This window comes from Oncorhynchus kisutch, unplaced genomic scaffold, assembly GCF_002021735.2.
Source record: "Oncorhynchus kisutch isolate 150728-3 unplaced genomic scaffold, Okis_V2 Okis09a-Okis19a_hom, whole genome shotgun sequence".
NCBI lineage: Eukaryota > Metazoa > Chordata > Actinopteri > Salmoniformes > Salmonidae > Oncorhynchus > Oncorhynchus kisutch.
In genome coordinates this window covers 7,116,753-7,142,259 of record NW_022261985.1, presented here as the reverse complement: position 1 = coordinate 7,142,259, position 25,507 = coordinate 7,116,753, and the positions used below count along the sequence as shown (strand labels likewise).

General features: G+C 43.5%; 1 long non-coding RNA gene across 2 annotated transcripts in view; it reads left to right on the top strand.

The window, feature by feature from the left end:
- Positions 1–7,811: 7,811 nt before the first annotated feature.
- The window catches only part of LOC116360566 (uncharacterized), a 29,471-nt gene continuing 11,775 nt past the window's right edge, over positions 7,812–25,507 (top strand). Inside the window, exons 1-5 of one of the 2 annotated variants that reach the window (XR_004207018.1) lie at positions 7,812–8,046; positions 8,148–8,231; positions 8,929–9,029; positions 9,272–9,328; positions 10,887–12,695. This is a non-coding gene — a long non-coding RNA (uncharacterized LOC116360566). The remainder of the gene's footprint in view (positions 8,047–8,147; positions 8,232–8,928; positions 9,030–9,271; positions 9,329–10,886; positions 12,696–25,507) is intronic. The other variant, XR_004207019.1, reaches the window with a different exon arrangement.

Genomic DNA, 25,507 nt, shown 5'->3' with positions numbered 1-25,507 from the left:
TTGTACAGGTGCAGTGATCTGTGAGCTGCTCTGACAGCTGGTGTTAAAGCTAGTGAGGGAGATATGAGTCTCCAGCTTCAGTGATTTTTGCAGTTCCTTCTAGTCATTGGCAGCAGAGAACTGGAAGGAAAGGCGGCCAAAGGATGAATTGGCTTTGGGGGTGACCAGTGAAATATACCTGTTGGAGCGCGTGCTACGGGTGGGTGCTGCTATGGTGACCATTGAGCTGAGATAAGGTGGGGCTTGACCTAGCAGAGACTTGTAGATGACCTGGAGCCAGTGGGTTTGGCGACGAGAGTGAAGCGAGGGCCAGCCAACGAGAGCATACAGGTCGCAGTGGTGGATAGTATATGGGGCTTTGGTGACAAAACGGATGGCACTGTGATAGACCGCATCCAATTTGTTGAGTAGAGGGTTGGAGACTATTTTATAAATGACATCGCCGAAGTCGAGGATCGGTTTGATGGATAGTTTACGAGGGTATGTTTGGCAGCATGAGTGAAGGATGCTTTGTTGGGAAATAGGAAGCCGATTCTAGATTAAATTTTGGATTGGAGATGCTTAATGTGAGTCTGGAAGGAGAGTTTACAGTCTAACCAGACACCTAGGTATTTGTAGTTATCCACATATTCTAAGTCAGAGCCGTCCAGAGTAGTGATGCTGGACGGGTATTTTATATACTGTATTTTTAAATCAACCAAATGGATTGAACACGTTAACCCAGTGTTCCTAGGCCGTCATTGAAAATCAGAATTTGTTCTTAACTGACTTGCCTAGTTAAATGAAGGATAAACAACAACAAAAAATCATAGTTTTCACAGTTATTTAATGTGATGGGAGGACCAAGAAGAAGAAAGATTAGCACTTCTCCTTGTGTAATAACATGTTTTCATTATACCACTGGCTGTAACTGTGTTAACGATTGATTTCAGGAAAACGAGATGCATCGCAGATCTACCTGTCTGTTTCTCTCTGCTTCACCTGTCTCACTGCCCTCCACGCTGGTTTTCCGATGACAGACAGACAGCTACCTAGCCTAAACCCCCGCCTCCCTCTGAATCGGTATCTCCCTGGAATGTTCCAGAATGCCTGAACTTAGCATGCCTGCTGCTGTTTGTGTTATCTTTATCAATCAATATGACTATATGATTTAAGTTATGATATTGATCATTTTGGCTGATGGACTGAGAGGAATAAGCTATTGACTGACTCCATGCTTGATGACTTTACAATCACAGAGAGCTGTTGACTGACTCCATGCTTGATGACTTTACAATCACAGAGAGCTGTTGACTTCAGATACTGGATGACTTTCAAACACAACCACCAAAGTTGTGCTTCTTTGGAAAACCGTTCTAAAACCAAACCTGCTGGTTGAAATATGACATTGCAGGATGGTGATGAATCAACTGGAGGCTGGCTGGCTGCTGAAGGATGGATGAACACAATGGACTCAACTTCCACATTGTTCTGTTCATAACTCATCAGTCTTTGGTCTACGCCTCACAAACACATCAAGTATCTACTATTAAATGTGAGCTGGGTTTTCACTGTTGGAAATGGATGGACTGTTTCAGGAAAAACCTTCAAGTCACATCATATATGCAATCTAAGACTTACTAAACCAGTTGACTTAGTTGGCTTACTGCAACACAAGAATCATTACTGACCACCTACTTCTGTGTTGGACTACTAGGTGAAACAGCCATTCTGTTAGAAGGAACAACATTACAATGTGATGGACTACTAGGTGGAACAGCCATTCTGTTAGAAGGAACAACGTTACAATGTGATGGACTACTAGGTGAAACAGCCATTCTGTTAGAAGGAACAACGTTACAATGTGATGGACTACTAGGTGAAACAACCATTCTGTTAGAAGGAACAACATTACAATGTGATGGACTACTAGGTAAAACAGCCTCTCAAAACTCCAAAGATTGTATTTTCTTCAACACTTAGTTTTTATTTCTGTAATGCTTCAGGGAAATGTAAAGACAAGGTTCTGGACAGTAACAGGATTATTGTCTTTCTGTCTGAGACTCTGTCATCATAGAGATCTAGTAGTTTATTTAGATCAGGGTTGGGCTCAATTCCTTTACATTTCAGGAAGTAAACTGAAAGTCTAATTCCTTTACATTTCAGGAAGTAAACTGAAAGTCCAATTCCAATTTTCCTCAATGCCACTCTGAGAAAATGTCAGTTTACTTCCTGAATTGACTGTATTGACATTGAACTGACCCCAACACTGATCTAGAGATAAGAGACTGTAGTCCTCGAGGGGGAGAAGAGGTGAGGGGAGGCAGGGAGCAGCGTTGCTCTTGGGGGGGTAGTGGTGAGGGGAGGGGAGGCAGAGGACATCCCAGTCTGGAGTAGCAGAGATGAGGGGAGACAGAGGACAGCCCAGTCTGGTGTATCAGAGATGAGGGGAGACGGAGGACAGCCCAGTCTGATCACTGGAGGTTCTCTTGCTACAGAGATGGTCTATAGAAGCCTTTTAGTAGCTGACATTCCTAACCTCAACTGAGAGGGTCTCTGTCCCTCTGATGGCCCTGTTGGTGTCTCTCTGTGTGTGTCCTGTCCTGTTCGCTGTCTGGGACAAAGGGAGGTTGTTGTGGATATTGAGGGGGGTGGAGTTAGTAGTCTTTTGGCAGCATGACCCTGCGACCCCCCATGAAATAACACAAGGTGATCTTCCTTCTGAAAGGAATGTTGTCCAGGGCCTCCACTGCCACCCTCTTGTTGCCCCTGACGCTGCTCTCCTCCTGGTCGTACATGGGACACATGTAGGCTGTTCGCCTCAGGGCGTAGATGTCCACCTCGTCCTCGTCGTCCCACGGCTGGTAGGGCTGCTGGGAGGGAACGGCTGACTTGACCAGACGGGGTCTCATCATGGCCAGCTCTAAGTCACGGGGGATATGCCTCAGACCCAGGCTAGACCTCTGGACTCTGGCTCCTTTAAATTTACATTACATTATGTTACATTCATTTATTAGTAATTCATTTATGAATGTTTAAAACATGACAATCATATTCCTGGTTGTACATCAGCAAACAACATATACAATATTGACAATATATTCAATAGAGAAAATGTGTCATTGCACAAAGAGAAGTGCTGACCTTTCTTTCTCTTCTTCTTGGTCTTATCATCCCAGGCGTTGGCACTGACAAGGGACACGTTGCCCTGGCCCAGGGAGGGCAGCAGTTTGGGCCGGGGGGCCACCGGGGGTTTGGGGACCTTCTTTGGAGGAGGAGCATCCCTCTGGGCTCTCCTGGCCAGCAGGGGTCCTGTCTGGACGAAGGCCTCAGGCCTGATGATGTCCCTGGGTGGGCTGCTCCTCCCTCTGGCAGCCTCCTCTGGCTGGGCAGCTTTCGGCATGGAGAGAACAAACACATTGTTGCTGAAGCTGCATGACTCTGAAAGGGCCGGCTCCTCCAGGGTCAGAGGGCAGGTAGGACGGAGCTCAGGCTGGACTATGTCCACAGTGCTGGTGGTGATGCTCACAGGACTGGTAGGTTGGGACTCAAGCATAACGGAACACACAGGATTACTGGGCTTAACTTTTCTCCTAGTGGTGTTCCGAGGGTTGCTAGGCCTTCCCTCAGGTCTGGAAGGCTGAACATCATGCTGGACCAGGCCCACGGGTCTAACAGGCCGTCTAGTGGGGCCCAGAGGGTTGCTAGGCCTCCCCTCAGGTCTGGAAGGCTGTACATCAGGCTGGACCAGGCCCACTGGTCTAACAGGCCGTCTAGTGGTTCGCCGAGGGTTGCTAGGCCTCCCCTCAGGTCTGGAAGGCTGTACATCAGGTTGGACCAGGCCTACGGGGCTAACAGGCCTTCTAGTGGGGCGCCGAGGGTTGCTAGGCCTCCCCTCAGGTCTAGTGATGCTGACAGGGATTCTAGGTGTCATCTCATTCTGGTACAGGCTCTCTGGGCTGTTGGGCCGGGAATCAGGCAGAAGCTTGTAGTTCTTCAGAACCTCAGTGAAGGAAAGCTCCTTGTTGCGCCTGCGTCTGTTGGTTTTGGCAGGTAGCTGGGAGCTGCTGCTGTTAAACCAACCGGGAGACTCACGACATCCATCCTGGACAGGAACCAGGGACTGGAGGTCTCTCCTCTTTCTGTGGGCAGCTGTGGGCCTCTTGGGCCTGATTTCGTCAGGAGGGGGAGCACGAGGTACAACATGCAGGGAGGGGAATGCTGAGGGCCTGAAAGAGGAGGCCATCACTGGGGCCTGGCTGACCTCTTCTCTCTCCAGCAACACTCTGTTAGAATGACAGAGCAACGGAACACCGATGGACCTTGGTCCTCCAGACCCATTCAGGTTGGGCCTCCTATTCATCATTCACTGGTCTGCAGTATTCTAATCAGAATGCTCCTTCTAGTCTTGAATACTTGGAATAGGAAGTGGCTTTCAGCACCATTAAACTCTATGAACAGAGAGTCACAGAAACATCTTTGTTTACTATCTTGATATACATCTTTGTTTACTATCTTGATATATTCATTAAAATTTAACAACTTTGTTCAATTCATTTCTAATAGCCTAGCTATATCTATCTGGCTCTCAATAAATCTGTTGTCTATCCCCTCATTTATCTGATAAACAGGCGGACGGGCGTACTTACCGTTCACCTTGTAGTTCAATCAGCTAATGACCCGTCATTTCACCAGTGGCAGCTTGGTGTTTGATCATTACGTCATCAGAGTCATTTTGTATTGTGACGCAACAATGCCAAGCATCAACCTTCCTGTCATGGCTGCCCCTGTAGTTTAATATGTCAACGAAGTGTATTAATCAGACAATCAAACCATCAATGAATGACTGAATTAATAAAGCAATTTCTAATAAATCAGCTTAAGTGTACTGACATGATTAATGGACGAGACTAACAATTACGAAAACGCATCAAATCAATGATGCGTAAAAGTAGATTCGCTCCCACATAGTAAAGTTCGTAAACAAACCATTTTAGTGAGTCAATAAACTATCCAAGACTTTGGACGAGGTATATTTGTCCCAATACTGTAGAGCAGGTTACTTATATATGAGGAACCTGCGACCAGAAAGACTGTTCTGCCGTTTTATATAAAAAATAATCCAACAGGCTTCATCTACATACGCCTCTTACTCTTTCCTGTGTCCATCTCCCTCGACTAGATATATCTATTCTGTGGCCACCACACGTTTTATATGTCATGTTTGTCTTGTAGCTGACAGTGGGGTGAAGACAGGAGCGCAGTTCAGCTGACACGAAGGCGCGGACTGGGGGAATCCGACATGGAGACCTGACGCCACTTTTACGCGCACTTTCGGATTGGTCTACTTTAAAATGAATATAAATATTAACGTAACATACTGGAGGTTGGGCTCAGTGTTCAAGTGTTGGTTTTACACATGTTGATATATAGAAATATAGTCTAATAGTGGATCGTCCTTCTGCAGTGTTGGTGGGGTAAATAAACTGATTATGTGTTTTGGCCTCTATTATTTTTGCATGTTATTATTATAAAATATTTCGGGAATTCCTTCTCATTTATTAACCAGTTACTTATTCAATAATTCGTGTATTTATGTAGCTTATCTTGTTTACATGTAATACCCAATGGCCTGACCATAGAAATAAGAATGAATAGAACAGACATGGAAGCTCTAACCCTGGCAATTGACTGGTATTTATATTTATTTAGGATCCACATTCATTCTTGCCAAGGCAGCAGCTATTCTTCCTGGGGTCCAGAAACATTGAGGCAGATACGGTGCATTTGGAAAGTACTCCAGCGGTTCTCTACTCGGGGGTCGCGACCCAAATTAGGTTTTGGAAAGTATTCAGACCCATTGACTTTTTCAACATTTTGTTACATTACAGCCTCATTCTAAAATTGAGAGCTGGCTGCTAGGACAAACTGAGCAATCGGGGGAGAAAGGACTTGGTCAGTCACCAAGATCAGATGGTTACACTGACTGCGCTCCAGAGTTCCTCTCTGCAGATGGCAAAACCTTCCAGAAAGAGAACCATATCCGCAGCACTCCACTAATCAGGCTTTTATGGTGGAGTGGGCAGGCGGAAGCGACTCCTTTGTAAAAGGCACGACAGTCCGCGTGGAGTTTGCCAAAAGGCACCTAAAGACTCTCAGACCATGACAAGATTATCTGGTCTAAAGAAACCAAGATTGAACATGGTGGTGGCAGCATCATACTGTGGGGATGTTTTTCAGCGGCATGGACTGGGAGACTAGTTAGAATCAAGGGAAAGATGAACAGAGCAAAGTATAGAGACACAATCTATTTTACAATAGTTATATTTAGTTTGTTTTTAGTTCTTCCTCTATTTCTGATGTCCATCCAGTTTGATTTCTATTGGTAACTGTGTTATTTCACATCATCTCTGAACCTTTATACATTTTACAGACCCGTATGTTTTACATTGTTTATCTTGTTATTAGTCCCACCCTTCAGCTCCATCCAACCCCTCCCATCGATCTCTTTTTCAACTGTGCTGTGATGTGATGCTTCACAAAAGTACTGAACCTTTCTATTCTCATAGCTTCTACAGATTGTAAATTAAAAATAAACATTTCTGGTAAAATAATTATTATATTATTGATTGATTGACTATGGCTTTTCAAATCACCCAGTATTGCTATCTGCAGCGTTAGCTGCAATTCTTCAGCCATTCCTGGACCTGTGACCAAAAACGAGCTACATATGGACAATACCAAAATAAATGATCTAATGACTCTGCCTCCTCACAGCAAAAATCTGCAGAGCTGGGAAGACTGTATCCCCATATATATAACATCCGATTGGTTGCAAGAATTTTGTATAGTAATTTAAATAGAAAAATTCAAAGTTTTGAATCCGCGGTTGTTTTGCGTATCAATTCATAAACCATGTGTCATGGAATGGGTACATCGAAAATCTATTCCCAACTATTTTGCCATTTATATGGCACAGCTGTCAGTTTTTGGTCCTTCAATTACATTGGTGAATGTTTTTATTTATCACACTTTTCTTTAACCATTTATGTTCTTTAATACAGGGCCGACATACAAGTTCCTTACTTTTTCCCCTTCTACTTGCCTCTTCCATTTTTGTGGTAATGCTGCAATTAATTGGTTGTAATTTTGGGTAGAGCAGACATTTCCATATGTCTGTGTTAGCTGCATGTGTGACACAACTCCACCAGTCCTATTTATGATATCATTCACTGAAATTATACCTTTTTTAAATATTTATTCTTTTAATCAATTAGTATTGTATTATTTGTTCTGTCTTTTCAGGTGGATTAAACTGAAATTACAACCAACTTTCTAAAACTTGTTTAAAAAAGAACGATATTTTGGAGATTATTTCCTTTTCAAACAACCGAAAGTGAGCAGGTGTAATCTGAATAAAGGGGAAAAGGCCCTTCTTGAACATAGGATGAGACATTCCTACCAATTTACTAGAGAACCAGTTTGGATTTAAGTATAACTTTTGTATGACTGATGCCTTTAGTGAGGGTTGAGTTTACGAATGTACGGTTTATTAACCCAACTCCCCACAGGCTACTGTTTGGCCGCAGCCCACGACAAAATAAATGAAGGATACCCTATAAACCACCCGCGACCTTCTCTTGTGAAAGCCAGACATAAGAGAGAGAACAATGTTTAAACCTGGTCTAAACTTCCAATGCTCTCTGCCCAACCCCCCTCCACGCCTCTCCACCAACCACCAGGAAGCCCGGCATCAGAACGTTCCAGGATTGGCAGATAGCAGGTAGATTGGCATGTCGAACCCCGCGAACACTGGGTACTGGTAAGTACAACACAACCAACTAATAGACTAACACATAACACACAGCTGTCTGTGTGGGTCGCTACAATATTGAATCATTTCTGCCCACCGAATTCATATTCGTTATACACTATAAAAAATATAAGACCGGCATATTAAATATTGCAAAAGAAAATCTAATGATTTTTACTAAAAATAATAGGTTTCTGCTTTTGAACACATTTTAGATTATAATCCTTAATTTATGTGTTGAAAAAGAATCCAAGGTAATATGCTGCTAAATTTGAACGAATATTTCTAAGTAACAACCAAAAACTTAAAAATATGATGTTGAAATGATCATTATTGTGTTGGACTGACATGCCAGATCTAGTTATGAACGTCAGTTGTGCTTGGAACATTTCAACAGACGTCGTCTTGATCTTTCTCATCTGGAAAGGCCATGTGGCAGGTAACGAACAAACTATCACTTGGAATGTAGTTTGTATTTCTTTACACATTTTCAACGAAATGGCAAAAAATATTCATTAAATAATATTCTTCAAGTACGAAAAGCCTTTAGCTAGTTATATTGCCAGAGTAAGTTATATATTTTCACGTTGATAAGCTAGCTAGTTCACTTCCATGATGTCTGTATAGTTAGCTAGTGGTGGGCATGCTACTAGCTAGTTCACTTCCATGATGTCTATAGTTAACTAGTGGTGGTCATGCTACTAGCTAGTAAGTTAGCAGTGCATTTACTTGCCTCGGTGCTGTTTATAAGTTTTGTCATTTTTGAACCGAAATAGCTATGTAACATATAAGCTACCTAGCTTACCAAAAAATGCATCGTCAGCAACATTACAGTAGAGCTGAACACATGTGCCCCTGCAAGGTAATGTTTGCCTGCTAGGCAAGCTAACTTAAACTCACCCCATTCCGTACAAACTTGCGCAACCGCGACATTCAAACGAGGTTAGAAAGAAAACTAAGTCAAAATCGGGGGTGTGAACTAGGTTTCTATTCAGGCTTTGATCGACATGGTAATGGCTCTATAGTATTGGAGAAAAGTTGAAAAAACTGACCCTCTGTTACATCTTGATCTATCATGTCATAACGTACAGCAGGCATAAATAAACTATTTCTGTTTTACAATCTCTCTCCACCAGGTGTATCACTTCTATCATCAAGAAATGGACAGTGACAGATGGCTAACTACACCTAGCTATCTAACTACACCTGTCCTGGCAGAAACCTTCTTGTTGTTCAGGTATTCACAACATGTTCAAGGCAGCACTGCCAACGTTGACCTTGTGCAGTAGTTATCTAGTCAATATCTAACAGCCAAACTAGCTAAATGAAATCATTGGTCTGGCTAGTAAGATAGATAACAAGCAGCTCTTCCAAGTCAGCGTGGATTTCTGTTTTCTAGCTCTCTATCTAAAGCTGAAGTCCTTTGAGTGTTATTTTCCTGACATTGTCATAGGTTTTAATACAACTTCTCTTCTTTAGGTGTTCAGACGTTCCTGAGTACTGGACAGACCATATTTTCCAGAATACATTGACAAGGTATGTCAATATATTCAAATGTCTGTATTTTCATTGTAACTCACATCAGGGCTTGTGGGGCCCCATGATTTCCGCAATGTTGAAAACTCAAGACGGAATCCAGAAATTGAAACAGAATACAGGTTCCCCTCGGACAGGATACAGGTTCCCCTCGGACAGGATACAGGTTCCCCTCGGACAGGATACACAGGATATTATTTTATTTTTTACAGTAACCCAACATTAGTGTGAATAATAGGTATTAGATATATATATAATATTTAGCCTTTATTTAACCAGGTAGGCTAGTTGAGAACAAGTTCTCATTTTTCAACTGCGACCTGGCCAAGATAAAGCAAAGCAGTTCGACACATACAACAACACAGTTACACATGGAATAAACACACAGTCAATATTACAGTAGAAAAGGAAAACAAAGTCTATATACAGTGAGTGCAAATGAGGTAAGATAAGGAAGATAAGGCAGTAAATAGGCCATGGTGGCGAAGTAATTACAATATAGCAATTAAACACTGGAATGGTAGATGTGCAGAAGATGAATGTGCAAGTAGAGATACTGGGGTGCAAAGGAGCAAGATAAATACAGTATGGGGAGGAGGTCATTGGATGGGCTGTTTACAGATGGGCTATGTACAGGTGCAGTGATCTGTGAGCTGCTCTGACAGCTGGTGTTTAAAGCTAGTGAGGGAGATATGAGTCTCCAGCTTCAGTGATTTTTGCAGTTCATTCCAGTCATTGGCAGCAGAGAACTGGAATGAAAGGCGGCCAAAGGATGAATTGGCTTTGGGGGTGACCAGTGAGAGATACCTGTTGGAGCGCGTGCTACGGGTGGGTGCTGCTATGGTGACCAGTGAGCTGAGATAAGGTGGGGCTTGACCTAGCAGAGACTTGTAGATGACCTGGAGCCAGTGGGTTTGGAGACGAGAGTGAAGCAAGTGCCAGCCAACGAGAGCGTACAGGTCGCAGTGGTGAATAGTATATGGGGCTTTGGTGACAAAACGGATGGCACTGTGATAGACCGCATCCAATTTGCTGAGTAGAGGGTTGGAGGCTATTTTATAAATGACATCGCCAAAATCGAGGACCGGTTGGTCAGTTTTACGAGGGTATGTTTGGCAGCATGAGTGAAGGATGCTTTGTTGCGAAATAGGAAGCCGATTCTAGATTTAATTTTGTATTGGAGATGCTTAATGTGAGTCTGGAAGGAGAGTTTACAGTCTAACCAGACACCTAGGTATTTGTAGTTATCCACATATTCTAAGTCAGAGCCGTCCAGAGTAGTGATGCTGGACGGGTATTTTATATACTGTATTTTTAAATCAACCAAATGGATTGAACACGTTAACCCAGTGTTCCTAGGCCGTCATTGAAAATCAGAATTTGTTCTTAACTGACTTGCCTAGTTAAATGAAGGATAAACAACAACAACAAATCATAGTTTTCACAGTTATTTAATGTGATGGGAGGACCAAGAAGAAGAAAGATTAGCACTTCTCCTTGTGTAATAACATGTTTTCATTATACCACTGGCTGTAACTGTGTTAACGATTGATTTCAGGAAAACGCCAAGGAGTGTGGAGATGCATCACAGATCTACCTGTCTGTTTCTCTCTTCCTCACCTGTCTCACTGCCTCCTTCACCTGTCTCAAGACCTCCACGCTGGTTTTCCGATGACAGACAGACAGCTACCTAGCCTAAACCCCGCCTCCCCTCTGAATCGGTATCTCCCTGGAATGTTCCAGAATGCCTGAATTTAGCATGCCTGCTGCTGTTTGCGTTGTCTTTATCAATCAATATGACTATATGATTTAAGTTATGATATTGATCATTTTGGCTGATGGACTGAGAGGAATAAGCTGTTGACTGACTCCATGCTTGATGACTTTACAATCACAGAGAGATGTTGACTGACTCCATGTTTGATGACTTTACAATCACAGAGAGATGTTGACTGACTCCATGCTTGATGACTTTACAATCACAGAGAGATGTTGACTGACTCCATGCTTGATGACTTTACAATCACAGAGAGATGTTGACTGACTCCATGTTTGATGACTTTACAATCACAGAGAGATGTTGACTGACTCCATGCTTGATGACTTTACAATCACAGAGAGATGTTGACTGACTCCATGCTTGATGACTTTACAATCACAGAGAGATGTTGACTGACTCCATGTTTGATGACTTTACAATCACAGAGAGATGTTGACTGACTCCATGCTTGATGACTTTACAATCACAGAGAGATGTTGACTGACTCCATGCTTGATGACTTTACAATCACAGAGAGATGTTGACTGACTCCATGTTGGATGACTTTACAATCACAGAGAGCTGTTGACTGACTCCATGCTTGATGACTTTACAATCACAGAGAGATGTTGACTGACTCCATGCTTGATGACTTTACAATCACAGAGAGATGTTGACTGACTCCATGTTTGATGACTTTACAATCACAGAGAGATGTTGACTTCAGATGTTTGATGTCTTTCAACCACCAAAGTTGTGCTTCTTTGGACAACCGTTCTAAAACCATGAAAGGGCTTTTTGGCTTCTTCTTCTTCTTCAGTGTCTGATAAGAGAACATTATAGTGTTTCTATGCAAAAGGAAACATACTTTATTTGACTGTGGAAAGATCCAGTATCGTCAATACGATTCCAAAGGACTTGACTTTGCAATAAGACCATGGAAGACTCTTCAGTCTGTGGATGATGTGTTTTACAAATGGTTTTGATAAAATAATACTCTGGATTCATGCATGTGTTGTCTGTTTACCTTAAGCCATGAAATGGAGGATGAACCTTGGATAAGGCAGAGGCATCTTTGAACAGTGATACAATTCAGATAGTAGAATCAGTGACCCCTGCTGGTTGGAATATGACATTGCAGGATGGTGATGAATCAACTGGAGGCTGGCTGGCTGCTGAAGGATGGATGAACACAATGGACTCAACTTCCACATTGTTCTGTTCATAACTCATCAGTCTTTGGTCTACGCACCACAAACACATCAAGTATCTACTATTAAATGTGGGCTGGGTTTTCACTGTTGGAAATGGATGGACTGTTTCAGGAAAAACCTTCAAGTCACGTATCATAAATGCAATCTAAGACTTACTAAACCAGTTGACTTAGTTGTCTTACTGCAAAACAAGAACCATTACTGACCACCTACTTCTGTGTTGGACTACTAGGTGAAACAACCATTCTGTTAGAAGGAACAACGTTGCAATGTGATGGACTACTAGGTGAAACAACCATTCTGTTAGAAGGAACAACGTTGCAATGTGATGGACTACTAGGTGGAACAACCATTCTGTTAGAAGGAACAACGTTACAATGTGATGGACTACTAGGTGGAACAACCATTCTGTTAGAAGGAACAACGTTGCAATGTGATGGACTACTAGGTGAAACAACCATTCTGTTAGAAGGAACAACGTTGCAATGTGATGGACTACTAGGTGGAACAACCATTCTGTTAGAAGGAACAACGTTACAATGTGATGGACTACTAGGTGGAACAACCATTCTGTTAGAAGGAACAACGTTGCAATGTGATGGACTACTAGGTGAAACAACCATTCTGTTAGAAGGAACAACGTTACAATGTGATGGACTACTAGGTGGAACAACCATTCTGTTAGAAGGAACAACGTTACAATGTGATGGACTACTAGGTGGAACAACCATTCTGTTAGAAGGAACAACGTTACAATGTGATGGACTACTAGGTGGAACAACCATTCTGTTAGAAGGAACAACGTTGCAATGTGATGGACTACTAGGTGGAACAACCATTCTGTTAGAAGGAACAACGTTACAATGTGATGGACTACTAGGTGGAACAACCATTCTGTTAGAAGGAACAACGTTGCAATGTGATGGACTACTAGGTGGAACAACCATTCTGTTAGAAGGAACAACGTTACAATGTGATGGACTACTAGGTGGAACAACCATTCTGTTAGAAGGAACAACGACTTTTATGATGGTTTATAGTTTTCAGCTACATTCATGCATTCAATGAGTATAAAAATGCATCATTGAGAATAATAGGATGGGATACTACTAGTATTGCTGCTGGACATTAAACACTACTGTCAGATGTTACTGTCTAGTGATTTTCTAACTGGTGTTTTTATCAGTCTGTCCTTTTCACTTTGACAGTGATGCTCTAATGATGTCATGTCATCATGTGGTAACTGTCCTCATGATGCAGTATTGTTGATAAAAGATGCTGTTGCCTGTGTGTATGTATGGCATGTGATGTCCTGTGTGTCTGGCTTGTGTCCCACATGGTACCCTTTAACCCTATGTAGTGCACTACTTTTGACCAGGGCCCATAGGGAATAGGGAACCATTTGGAACATAGCCTGAGAGTCTAGAAGGCAATATGATTCACACAGCACAGTTTGATTGACATGTAGGATAATCTGCAATGGATCAATAATAATACAATGAATAAACTTCCCCTTTATTTTAAAGTTGTTCTCAGTTTTGATGGTTGAATTTGATCCATGTAATTTATCCTGTCAGTTATGACATGTTTTATCCTGGATCATCGTCTAATTAACATATTCATCAGTGTCTGTACTCAAAACTCACTCAAAACACTCAAAGATGGTATTTTCTTCAGTGGTTTGTTTATTTCTGTAATGCTTCAGGGAAAAGTAAAGGTGGAACGATGTACACTGAGAGTCAGGAAGCAAGGGAAGACATTTAATAAATAAACACGACACACGAACAGCCCACCAAGATGACATAGATACAGAGGGGAGTGAGGGGAGGCAGGGTGCAGCGGTACTCTAGGGGGAGTACTGGGGAGGGGAGGCAGGGTGCACCGGTACTCTAGGGGGAGTAGTGGGGAGGGGAGGCAGGGTGCACCGGTACTCTAGGGGGAGTAGTGGGGAGGGGAGGCAGGGTGCACCGGTACTCTAGGGGGAGTAGTGGGGAGGGGAGGCAGGGTGCAGCGGTACTCTAGGGGGAGTAGTGGGGAGGGGAGGCAGGGTGCAGCGGTACTCTAGGGGGAGTAGTGGGGAGGGGAGGCAGGGTGCACCGGTACTCTAGGGGGAGTAGTGGGGAGGGGAGGCAGGGTGCACCGGTACTCTAGGGGGAGTAGTGGGGAGGGGAGGCAGGGTGCACCGGTACTCTAGGGGGAGTAGTGGGGAGGGGAGGCAGGGTGCACCGGTACTCTAGGGGGAGTAGTGGGGAAGGGAGGCAGGGAGAAGGGGTCCTCTTGGGGGAGAAGAGGTGAGTGTGGCAGAGGACAGCCCAGTCTGGAGTATCAGAGGTGAGTGTGGCAGAGGACAGCCCAGTCTGGAGTATCAGAGATGAGGGGAGACAGAGGACAGCCCAGTCTGGAGTATCAGAGATGAGGGGAGACAGAGGACAGCCCAGTCTGGTGTATCAGAGATGAGGGGAGACAGAGGACAGCCCAGTCTGGAGTATCAGAGATGAGGGGAGACAAAGGACAGCCCAGTCTGGAGTATCAGAGATGAGGGGAGACAGAGGACAGCCCAGTCTGATCACTGGAGGTTCTCTTGCTACAGAGATGGTCTATAGAAGCCTTTTAGTAGCTGACATTCCTAACCTCAACTGAGAGGGTCTCTGTCCCTCTGATGGCCCTGTTGGTGTCCACTCTGTCTCTCTGTGTGTGTCCTGTTTTTCGCTGTCTGGGACAAAGGGGGGTTGTTGTGGAAATTGAGGGGGGTGGAGTTAGTAGTCTTTTGGCAGCATGACCCTGCGACCCCCCATGAAATAACACAAGGTGATCTTCCTTCTGAAAGGAATGTTGTCCAGGGCCTCCACTGCCACCCTCTTGTTGCCCCTGACGCTGCTCTCCTCCTGGTCGTACATGGGGCACATGTAGGCTGTTCGCCTCAGGGCGTAGATGTCCACCTCGTCCTCGTCGTCCCACGGCTGGTAGGGCTGCTGGGAGGGAGCGGCTGACTTGACAAGACGGGGTCTCATCATGGCCAGCTCTAGGTCACGGGGGATATGCCTCAGACCCAGGCTAGACCTCTGGACTCTGACTCCTTTAGATTACATCACATGAGGTTACATTCATTTATTAATAATTCATTTATGAATGTTTAAAAACATTAAAATCACCTTCCTGGTTGTACATCAGCAAACAACATTATACAATATTGACAATATATTCATTAGACAAAATGTGTCATTGCACAAAGAGAAGTGCTGACCTTTCTTTCTCTTCTTCTTGGTCTTGTCATCCCAGGCGTTGGCACTGACAAGGGACACGTTGCCCTGGCCCAGGGAGGGTAGTAGTTTGGGCCGGGGGGCCACCGGGGGTTTGGGGACCTTCTTTGGAGGAGGAGCATCCCTCTGGGCTCTCCTGGCCAGCAGGGGTCCTGTCTGGACGAAGGCCTCAGGCCTGATGATGTCCCTGGGTGGGCTGCTGCTCCCTCTGGCAGCCTCCTCTGGCTGGGCAGCTTTCGGCATGGAGAGAACAAACACATTGTTGCTGAAGCTGCATGACTCTGAAAGGGCCGGCTCCTCCAGGGTCAGAGGGCAGGTAGGACGGGGCTCAGGCTGGACCAGACTCACTGCAGGACAGGTAGGACGGGACTCAAGCATAACGGGACAAACACGGTTACTGGGCCTCACTTTTCTCCTAGTGGTGTTCCGAGGGTTGCTAGGCCTCCCCTCAGGTCTGGAAGGCTGTTTATCAGGCTGGACCAGGCCAACGGGGCTAACAGGCTGTCTAGTGGGGCCCACAGGGTTGCTACACCTCCTCTCAGGCCTGGAAGGCTGAACATCATGCTGGACCAGGCCGACTGGTCTAACAGGCCGTCTAGTGGTTCGCCGAGGGTTGCTAGGCCTCCCCTCAGGTCTGGAAGGCTGTACATCAGGCTGGACCAGCTCAACTGGGCTAACAGGCCGTCGAGGGTTGCTAGGCCTCACAACAGGTCTTGTGATACTTACAGGAATTCTAGGTATCATTGTCTCAGGCTGGTACAGGCTCTCTGGGCTGCTGGGCCGGGAATCAGGCAGAAGCTTGTAGTTCTTCAGAACCTCAGTGAAGGAAAGCTCCTTGTTGCGCCTGCGTCTGTTGGTTTTGGCAGGTAGCTGGGAGCTGCTGCTGTTAAACCAACCGGGAGACTCACGACATCCATCCTGGACAGGAACCAGGGACTGGAGGTCTCTCCTCTTTCTGTGGGCAGCTGTGGGCCTCTTGGGCCTGATTTCGTCAGGAGGGGGAGCACGAGGTACAACATGCACGGAGGGGAACACTGAGGGCCTGAAAGAGGAGGCCATCACTGGGGCCTGGCTGACCTCTTCTCTCTCCAGCAACACTCTGTTAGAAGGACAGAGCAGCGGAACACCGATGGACCTTGGTCCTCCAGATCCATTCGGGTTGGGCCTCCTATTCATCATTCACTGGTCTGCAGTATTCTAATCAGAATGCTCCTTCTAGTCTTGAATACTTGGAATAGGAAGTGGCTTTCAGCACCATTAAACTCTATGAACAGAGAGTCACAGAAACATCTTTGTTTACTATCTTGATATATTCATTAAAATTTAACAACTTTGTTCAATTCATTTCTAATAGCCTAGCTATATCTATCTGGCTCTCAATAAATCTGTTGTCTATCCCCTCATTTATCTGATAAACAGGTGGACGGGCGTACTTACCGTTCAGATTGTAGTTCAATCAGCTAATGACCCGTCATTTCACCAGTGGCAGCTTGGTGTTTGATCATTACGTCATCAGAGGCATTTTATATTGTGACGCAACAATGCCAAGCAGCAACCTTCCTGTCATGGCTGCCCCTGTAGTTTAATATGTCAACGAAGTGCATTAATCAATCAGACAATCAAACCATCAATGAATGACTGAATTAATGAAGCAATTTCTAATAAATCAGCTTAAGTGTACTGACATGATTAATGGAGGAGACAATTACTGCGTAAAAGTAGATTCGCTCCCACATAGTAAAGTTCGTAAACAAACCATTTTAGTGAGTCAATAAACTAGCCAAGACTTTGGACGAGGTATATTTGTCCCAATACTGTAGAGCAGGTTACTTATATATGAGGAACCTGCGACCAGAAAGACTGTTCTGCCGTTTTATATAAAAATAATCCAACAGGGCATCTTCTTCTACATACGCGTCTTACTCTTTCCTGTGTCCATCTCCCTCGACTAGATATATCTATTCTGTGGCCACCACACGTTTTATATGTCATGTTTGTCTTGTAGCTGACAGTGGGGTGAAGACAGGAGCGCAGTTCAACTGACACGAAGGCGCGGACTGGGGAAATCCGACATGGAGACCTGACGCCACTTTTACGCGCACTTTCGGATTGGTCTACTTTGAAATGAACATAAATATTATCGTAACATACTGGAGGTTGGGCTCAGTGTTCAAGTGTTGGTTTTACACATGTTGATATAGAGAAATATAGTCTAATAGTGGATCGGCCTTCTGCAGTGTTGGTGGGGTAAATAAACTGATGATGTGTTTTGGCCTCTATTTTTGCATGTTATTCTTTTTAAAATATTTCGGAATTCCTGATCTCGTTTATTAAACAATTACATTTTCAATCATTTGTGTATTTATTTCGTTTATCTTGTTTACATAAAGTAGCCAATGGCATGACCATAGAAATAAGAAAGAATAGAACAGACATGGAAGCTCTAACCCTGGCAAATGACTGGTACTTGTATTTCTATTTAGGATCCTCATTCATTCTTGCCAAGGCATCAGCTTCTCTTCCTGGGGTCCAGCAACATTGAGGCAGTTACGGTGCATTCGGAAAGTACTCAAGACGCCTTGACTTTTTCCACATTTTGTTACTTTACAGCTTAATTCTAAAATTAATGAAAAATGTTTTAGCTAATTTATTATTAAAAAATAAACATTTAAAAAGTATTTACATAAGTATTCAGACTCTTTACTATGAGACTCGAAATTAAATTCAGGTGCATCCTGTTTCCATTAATCATCCTTGATGTTTCTACAACTTGATTGGAGTCCACCTGTGTTAATTCAATTGATTGGACATGATTTGGAAATGCACACACCTGTCTTTATAAGCGCCCACAGTTGACAGTGCATGTCAGAGAAAAAAACCAAGCCATGAGGTTGAGGGAATAGTCCATAGAGCTCCGAGACAGGATTATATGGGCAGACGGAAGCCACTCCTTAGTAAAAGGCACATGACAGCCCGCTTGGAATTTGCCAAAAGGCACCTAAAGACTCTCAGACCATGAGAAACAAGATTGAACATGGTGGTGGCAGCATCATGCTGTGGGGATGTTTTTCAGCGGCAAGGCCTGGGAGACTAGTTAGAATCGAGCGAACGATGAACAGAGCAAAGTACAGAAAGATCCTTGATGAAAACCTGCTCCAGATCGCTCAGGACCTCAGACTGGGGCGAAGGTACACTTTCCAACAGGACAATGAGTCTAATCACACAGCCAAGACAACGCAGGAGTGGCATCGGGACTTGTCTCTGAATGTCCTTGAGTGTCCTTTGCCTTGATGACAGCTTTTCACACATTTTTTAAGGGGTGGATCAGCTTAATATTGCGACAAGATTGTTGCTTCATATATGTGGGATTGTAAATGATGCAGACAATTATATTGATGGAAGCAACAATCTTGTCGCAATATTAAGCTGAAATTTTTTTAATTTTGTGTGTGTGTGTATATATATTTTTGAATATACCTTTATGATTCCCCCCAAACCCTACCACCCTTCCCCCAATTGGAGTAAACTAATGAACAATAACACTCAGGCTTCTACCTTCAGTTTATACATCTTATTTTACAGACACAATCTATTTTACAATAGTTATATTTAGTTTGTTTTTAGTTCTTCCTCTATTTCTGATGTCCATCCAGTTTGATTTCTATTGGTAACTGTGTTATTTCACATCATCTCTGAACCTTTATACATTTTACAGACCCGTATGTTTTACATTGTTTATCTTGTTATTAGTCCCACCCTTCAGCTCCATCCAACTCCTCCCATCGATCTCTCAACACCACTCCCTTTGGATTTCTATTTGCCATATATTTTTCAACTGTGATGTGATGCTTCACAAAAGTACTGAACCTTTCTATTCTCATAGCTTCTACAGATTGTAAATTAAAAATTTAAATGTTGCTAAAATAATAATTTTATTATTGATTGATTGACTATGGCTTTTCAAACCACCCAGTATTGCTATCTGCAGCGTTAGCTGCAATTCTTCAGCCATTCCTGGACCTGTGACCAAAAACGAGCTACATATGGACAATACCAAAATAAATGACCTAATGACTCTGCCTCCTCACAGCAAAATCTGCAGAGCTGGGAAGACTGTATCCCCCATATATATAACATCCGATTGGTTGCAATGAAATAGGGTGCAGGCCAGGCAGCAGGCTGTTAGCCAGCCTGCCAGCATAGTGGAGTCTGCCATTAGCACAGTCAGTGTAGTCAGCTCAGCTATCACCATTGAGACCGTGTCTGTGCCTCGACCTAGGTTGGGCAAAACTAAACATGGCGGTGTTCGCCTTAGCAATCTCACTAGGATAAAGACCACCTCCATTCCTGTCATTACTGAAAGAGATCATGATACCTCACATCTCAAAATAGGGCTACTTAATGTTAGATCCCTTACTTCAAAGGCAATTATAGTCAATGAACTAATCACTGATCATAATCTTGATGTGATTGGCCTGACTGAAACATGGCTTAAGCCTGATGAATTTACTGTTTTAAATGAGGCCTCACCTCCTGGCTACACTAGTGACCATATCCCCCGTGCATCCCGCAAAGGCGGAGGTGTTGCTAACATTTACGATAGCAAATTTCAATTTACAAAAAAAAAAATGACATTTTCGTCTTTTGAGCTTCTAGTCATGAAATCTATGCAGCCTACTCAATCACTTTTTATAGCTACTGTTTACAGGCCTCCTGGGCCATATACAGCGTTTCTCACTGAGTTCCCTGAATTCCTATCGGACCTTGTAGTCATAGCAGATAATATTCTAATCTTTGGTGACTTTAATATTCACATGGAAAAGTCCACAGACCCACTCCAAAAGGCTTTCAGAGCCATCATCGACTCAGTGGGTTTTGTCCAACATGTCTCTGGACCCACTCACTGTCACAGTCATACGCTGGACCTAGTTTTGTCCCATGGAATAAATGTGGTGGATCTTAATGTTTTTCCTCATAATCCTGGACTATCGGACCACCATTTTATTACGTTTGCAATTGCAACAAATAATCTGCTTAGACCCCAACCAAGGAACATCAAAAGTCGTGCTATAAATTCACAGACAACACAAAGATTCCTTGATGCCCTTCCAGACTCCCTCTGCCTACCCAAGGACGCCAGAGGACAAAAATCAGTTAACCACCTAACTGAGGATCTCAATCTAACCTTGCGCAATACCCTAGATGCAGTTGCACCCCTAAAAACAAAAAAAATGTCTCATAAGAAACTAGCTCCCTGGTACACAGAAAATACCCGAGCTCTGAAGCAAGCTTCCAGAAAATTGGAACGGAAATGGCGCCACACCAAACTGGAAGTCTTCCGACTAGCTTGGAAGGACGGTACCGTGCAGTACCGTAGAGCCCTTACTGCTGCTCGATCATCCTATTTTTCTAACTTAATTGAGGAAAATAAGAACAATCCGAAATTCCTTTTTAATACTGTCGCAAAGCTAACTAAAAAGCAGCATTCCCCAAGAGAGGATGACTTTCACTTTAGCAGTGATAAATTCATGAACTTCTTTGAGGAAAAGATTATGATTATTAGAAAGCAAATTACGGACTCCTCTTTAAACCTGCGTATTCCTCCAAACCTCAGTTGTCCTGAGTCTGCACAACTCTGCCAGGACCTAGGATCAAGAGAGACGCTCAAGTGTTTTAGTACTATATCTCTTGATACAATGATGAAAATAATCATGGCCTCTAAACCTTCAAGCTGCATACTGGACCCTATTCCAACTAAACTACTGAAAGAGCTGCTTCCTGTGCTTGGCCCTCCTATGTTGAACATAATAAACGGCTCTCTATCCACTGGATGTGTACCAAACTCACTAAAAGTGGCAGTAATAAAGCCTCTCTTGAAAAAGCCAAACCTTGACCCAGAAAATATAAAAAACTATCGGCCTATATCGAATCTTCCATTCCTCTCAAAAATTTTAGAGAAGGCTGTTGCGCAGCAACTCACTGCCTTCCTGAAGACAAACAATGTATACGAAATGCTTCAGTCTGGTTTTAGACCCCATCATAGCACTGAGACGGCACTTGTGAAGGTGGTAAATGACATTTTAATGGCATCGGACCGAGGCTCTGCATCTGTCCTCGTGCTCCTAGACCTTAGTGCTGCTTTTGATACCATCGATCACCACATTCTTTTGGAGAGATTGGAAACCCAAATTGGTCTACACGGACATGTTCTGGCCTGGTTTAGATCTTATCTGTCGGAAAGATATCAGTTTGTCTCTGTGAATGGTTTGTCCTCTGACAAATCAACTGTAAATTTCGGTGTTCCTCAAGGTTCCGTTTTAGGACCACTATTGTTTTCACTATATATTTTACCTCTTGGGGATGTTATTCGAAAACATAATGTAAACTTTCACTGCTATGCGGATGACACACAGCTGTACATTTCAATGAAACATGGTGAAGCCCCAAAATTGCCCTCGCTAGAAGCATGTGTTTCAGACATAAGGAAGTGGATGGCTGCAAACTTTCTACTATTAAACTCGGACAAAACAGAGATGCTTGTTCTAGGTCCCAAGAAACAAAGAGATCTTCTGTTGAATCTGACAATTAATCTTAATGGTTGTACAGTCGTCTCAAATAAAACTGTGAAGGACCTCGGCGTTACTCTGGACCCTGATCTCTCTTTTGAAGAACATATCAAGACCATTTCGAGGACAGCTTTTTTCCATCTACGTAACATTGCAAAAATCAGAAACTTTCTGTCCAAAAATGATGCAGAAAAATTAATCCATGCTTTTGTCACTTCTAGGTTAGACTACTGCAATGCTCTATTTTCCGGCTACCCGGATAAAGCACTAAATAAACTTCAGTTAGTGCTAAATACGGCTGCTAGAATCCTGACTAGAACCAAAAAATTTGATCATATTACTCCAGTGCTAGCCTCTCTACACTGGCTTCCTGTCAAAGCAAGGGCTGATTTCAAGGTTTTACTGCTAACCTACAAAGCATTACATGGGCTTGCTCCTACCTATCTCTCTGATTTGGTCCTGCCGTACATACCTATACGTACGCTACGGTCACAAGACGCAGGCCTCCTAATTGTCCCTAGAATTTCTAAGCAAACAGCTGGAGGCAGGGCTTTCTCCTATAGAGCTCCATTTTTATGGAACGGTCTGCCTACCCATGTCAGAGACGCAAACTCGGTCTCAACCTTTAAGTCTTTACTGAAGACTCATCTCTTCAGTGGGTCATATGATTGAGTGTAGTCTGGCCCAGGAGTGGGAAGGTGAACGGAAAGGCTCTGGAGCAACGAACCGCCCTTGCTGTCTCTGCCTGGCCGGTTCCCCTCTTTCCACTGGGATTCTCTGCCTCTAACCCTATTACAGGGGCTGAGTCACTGGCTTGCTGGGGCTCTCTCATGCCGTCCCTGGAGGGGGTGCGTCACCTGAGTGGGTTGATTCACTGTTGTGGTCATCCTGTCTGGGTTGGCGCCCCCCCCCCCCCCCCTTGGGTTGTGCCGTGGCGGAGATCTTTGTGGGCTATACTCAGCCTTGTCTCAGGATGGTAAGTTGGTGGTTGAAGATATCCCTCTAGTGGTGTGGGGGCTGTGCTTTGGCAAAGTGGGTGGGGTTATATCCTTCCTGTTTGGCCCTGTCCGGGGGTGTCCTCGGATGGGGCCACAGTGTCTCCTGACCCCTCCTGTCTCAGCCTCCAGTATTTATGCTGCAGTAGTTTATGTGTCGGGGGGCTGGGGTCAGTTTGTTATATCTGGAGTACTTCTCCTGTCCTATTCGGTGTCCTGTGTGAATCTAAGTGTGCGTTCTCTAATTCTCTCCTTCTCTCTTTCTTTCTCTCTCTCGGAGGACCTGAGCCCTAGGACCATGCCCCAGGACTACCTGACATGATGACTCCTTGCTGTCCCCAGTCCACCTGGCCATGCTGCTGTTCCAGTTTCAACTGACCTGAGCCCTAGGACCATGCCCCAGGACTACCTGACATGATGACTCCTTGCTGTCCCCAGTCTACCTGGCCATGCTGCTGCTACAGTTTCAACTTCCACCTGACTGTGCTGCTGCTCTAGTTTCAACTGTTCTGCCTTATTATTATTCGACCATGCTGGTCATTTATGAACATTGAACATCTTGACCATGTTCTGTTATAATCTCCACCCGGCTCAGCCAGAAGAGGACTGACCACCCCACATAGCCTGGTTCCTCTCTAGGTTTCTTCCTAGGTATTGGCCTTTCTAGGGAGTTTTTCCTAGCCACCGTGCTTCTCCACCTGCATTGCTTGCTGTTTGGGGTTTTAGGCTGGGTTTCTGTACAGCACTTTGAGATATCAGCTGATGTACGAAGGGCTATATAAATAAATTTGATTTGATTTGATTTGCAAAAAATGTGTATATTAATTTAAATAGAAAAATTATTAGTTTTGAATCCGCGGTTGTTTTGCGTATCAATTCATTTTTATTTATCACACTTTTCTTTAACCATTTATGTTCTTTAATACAGGGCCGACATACAAGTTCCTTTTTTTCACCTTCTACTTTACCTTCTACTTACTCTTTCACCTTCACCTTCTACTTTCTACTTATTTTTGTGGTAATGCTGCAATTAGTTGGTTGTAATTTTGGGTAGAGCAGACATTTCCATATGTCTGTGTTAGCTGCATGTGTGACACAACTCCACCAGTCCTATTTATGATATCATTCACTGAAATTATATCTTTTTTAAATTGGAAAAAATGTTTTTTTTATCAATTAGTATTGTATTATTGTTCTGTCTTTTCAGGTGGATTAAACTGAAATTACAACCAATTTTCTAAGGCTTGTTTAAAAAAGAACTATTTTTGGAGATGATTTCCTTTTCAAACAACTGAAAGTGAGCAGGTGTAATCTGAATAAAGGGGAAAAGGCCATTCTTGAACATAGGATGAGACATTCCTACCAATTTACTAGAGAACCAGTTTGGATTTAAGTATAACTGTTGTATATGACTGATGCCTTTAGTGAGAGGTCTAATGATTTAATGTTGTAATGACATGACTAGATCATAAAGGAACAATTGTCCAGACAGAGGGTTGAGTTTACGAATGTGCGGTTTATTAACCCAACTCCCCACAGGCCACTGTTTGGCCGCAGCCCACGACAAATAAATGAAGGATACCTTATAAACCAACCGCGACCTTCTCTTGTGAAAGCCAGACATAAGAGAGAGAACAACGTCTAAACCTGGTCTTAACTTCCAATGCTCCCTGCCCAACCCCCCTCCACGCCTCTCCACCAACCACCAGGAAGCCCGGCATCAGAACACTCCAGGCATTCCCGTGATTGGCAGATAGCAGGTTGATTGGCATGTCGGACCCCGCGAACACTGGGTACTGGTAAGTACAACACAACCAACTAATAGACTAACACATAACACACAGCTTTCTGTGTGGGTCGCTACAATATTTAATCATTTCTGCCCTCCGAATTCATATTCGTTATACACTATAACAAATTACCCACGGGCTTAGTAAATATTGCAAAAGAAAATCAATGATTTTTACTAAAAGTAATAGGTTTCTGGTTTTACTTACATTGTTGAATATAGTCCTTAATTTATGTGTTAAAGACTGGCATTTGCAAACAAATAAAAATCCAAGGTAATATGCTGTTAAATTTGAACGAATATTTCTAAGTAACAACCAACAATTTAAAAATATGATGTTGAAATGATCATTATTGTGTTGGACTGACATGCCAGATCTAGTTATGAACGTCAGTTGTGCTTGGAACATTTCAACAGACGTCGTCTTGATCTTTCTCCTCTGGAAAGGCCATGTTGCAGGTAACGACCAAACTATCACTTGGAATGTAGTTTGTATTTCTTTACACATTTTCAACGAAATGGCAAAAAATATTCATTAAATAATATTCTTCAAGTACGAAAAGCCTTTAGCTAGTTATATTGTCAGAGTAAGTTAT